Source organism: Mastomys coucha, unplaced genomic scaffold (genome assembly GCF_008632895.1).
Source record: "Mastomys coucha isolate ucsf_1 unplaced genomic scaffold, UCSF_Mcou_1 pScaffold6, whole genome shotgun sequence".
In the NCBI taxonomy this organism is placed as follows: domain Eukaryota; kingdom Metazoa; phylum Chordata; class Mammalia; order Rodentia; family Muridae; genus Mastomys; species Mastomys coucha.
Genome location: NW_022196912.1, coordinates 57882718 through 57885817, shown reverse-complemented (window position 1 = coordinate 57885817; position 3100 = coordinate 57882718).

The following is a 3100-nucleotide window of genomic DNA, read 5'->3' as shown; positions in this document are numbered from 1 at the left end:
ACCAAGGACTGCACATGGAGGGGTCTGATTGTTCTGGCAGCATGTGTATAGTAGAGGATTCCAAATTCAATCATCAATAGGAGTAGAGGAGCTCGGCCCTGTGAAGGTTCTGTGCCCCAGTGTAGGGGAATGCCAGGGCCAGAAAGTGGGAGAGGGTGGGGTGGCAGGCATGGGGAAGGGGGAGGCAACAGGGATTTGTTTTTGTTGTTTTTGTTTGTTTCTTTATTTTTGGAGGGGGAAGGGGAAACTGGGAATGGAGAAATTTACATGTAAATAAAGAAAATATCTAATAAAAAACCCATAAAATTCATAAGCCTCTAGCCAGAATAATGATAGAAATAAAAAGCAAGCACATTATCATAAATGATGAGAGATTGCAATGATACTAAAGGAAATAGGGAATTGAACCAGTACAAATTAAAAGACAAAATAATAATTCAGTAGCCTAGAAGATATGGGCAAGCCATTGGAAGAAATCATTTCCCAATGACAACCTAAGAAGAATAAAATAAGATGGACAGAACAGTGGATATCAAGGAAATTGACTTCTTGGTTAAAGTACTTTCCACAGGAAGTGCTGGTCCACATGGTATCATTGGCAATAACAAGCCAAATATTAAAAAAGAAAAATAACTCAAATAGATATTAGCACAATTGAATGAAAATTTCCTATGCAGTCTAAGTAGCAACAGTACTGATCATAAAAGAAAAAGGATTTTAATAATCTACAAATCAAAACCTCTTAAGAACAAATATGCTGGGGATGAAAAAAATTGTGTGACACTTCAGAACATGTTCTGGTCGTGCAGAAGACCCAAGTTTGACTCCCAGCATGCATGTGGTTCATGACATACAAATGCCTATAACTCCAGTTCTGAGATATTTGATGCCCTACTCTGGCCTTTACACAGAAGTAGTACACACACACACACACACACACACACATTGTTTTTTAAATAATTACATAAGAAAATTAAACACCAGTGCAAAAGATGTAATACTTTAGCAAATTCAATTCAATAATACATAAAATTCTCATATATCAGCATAGATTTGGATTAATTTTTAAAGTTTCAGAATAGATCAACACTTGAAAATAAATGTATATCATCATCTCAACCCACAAAGGAGGAAAAAACAATACTCAAGATACCTGAATAAATCATTGGAAAATTGTATATCCAGTTGTTATTTAAAATTCTACTGTTTGAGGCCTGGGCAGATGACTCAATGGCTAAGAGCATCAGTTATTCTCGCAGAAGACCTAAGATCAATTCTCCACACTTACATGTCACTCCACAATTGTCTTTAACTCCATTTCTAATACATTCAACATTATCTTCTGGATTCTGCACACACATAGTACATAGACATACAGGAAGGCAAAACATTCATACATAAAAATAAAATGAAATAAACGTTAAAATTATGTTAAGCTCTAGCAACTAACAAAAGGAAATGTACTTCATACAAAATAAATTGTGCACCTATAGGTTAAAGCTCAAAATCTGAAACATCTCAAAAGAGTATGATAGCCAAGACTTCCCAGAAGAAAAAGGTAAAATCAAAATTCAAAAGAGAAAGTACCCTTAAATTTGAATTCGAAATTTAAAAATTTATCTCTTCAAAAGACACTATTAAAATGAAAAATAAACCACAGGCTAGAAGAGATTTATGAGTCACATAATTAATAAATGACTTGGAAGCAACATAAATAAAGAACATTCTCATCTAACTAAGGAATTAAAAAGTAAATGAGCAAAAGATCTCAACAGAAACTTCCCCAAAGAAAATATCCAATGACAAATAAGTGTGGGACAATGTCCAACATAGTCACTATGAAAAATTAATTTGAAATTACATTCTGCTATACACTCATTTAAATAGGTAAAGTTTAAAAGGCTCTCTATATGCTCCAAGTACTAGAGAACATATCTAGAAACTGCAAAACGCATACAATGATAGAGGAAAATGAAAAATGGAAAGCAGATAGTTTCCTAAAATGTAGACATTTTCTGACCACACACTATATTTTTTTCTTTAGGTACTAACCAATAGGAAATGAAAACATATTTACAAACAAAAACATACGTATAAACTTTCAAGATACCATTATTACAAGAGCAATAAATTCTTTTTCTTCCAGCCTATCTTCATTCCTTATATCATGCTTCAACTTGCTGAAACATTTTCTACCAAGAATTCCCTGTGGCTATACTGGACTGGGTTAAATAAACACCAGGAATCCCACAACAACCACTTGCTTAGGATCCAGAGTGGGCAACAGCAATCGAAGATTATCTACCTAAGAATGAGAAGAGCAAATATCTGAATTAATAAATATTTAAGCCAGGCGGTGGTGGCACATGCCTTTAATCCCAGCACTTGGGAGGCAGAGACAGACAGATTTCTGAGTTCAGTTTCTGAGTTCTATAGGCCAGCCTGATCTACAGAGTGAGTTCCAGGACAGCCAGGGCTATACAGAGAAAAAACAAGCCAAAATAAATAAATAAATAAATAAATAAATAAATAAATAAATAAATAAGTATTTCAAATCTTCTGACTCCAGGTGATTAAATAGTAGCAAAACCCACAACCATGAACAAACATGAACAGCTAAGACATTATGCCTTCACCATAAGCCTGTAACCTGACTGCAGTATGTCCTCAGAAAAACAGCTTAGCTGAAGCATAGACACAAACTTCAAAATGGCAATTATTAATAGTTTCAAGAATATTAAGGATAGCATGAATAAATCCCTTAGAAAACACTGAAAAACCCCAAAAGTATAATAAAATAATGAAAACATTTAAAGACGTGAAAATAGAGTTTAACAAAGAAATAGAATCACCAAAGTGAACCAAAACCAAAATAAAACTGGAGATGAAAAACTTAGGGTGTCAAACAAAAATTTCAGAGACAAATCTCACCAACAGATTACAAGACATTTTGAAAAGAGAAACAATATGGATAACTGGATACCATAGTGTTAAAAAAAAAAGTAAAATCTGTAAAATCTAAGAAAAGACAGGCACAAAACATCCAGGAAATCTGGAGGAGTGTGAAAAGACAACACTTATGAATAATAGGTATAAGGGA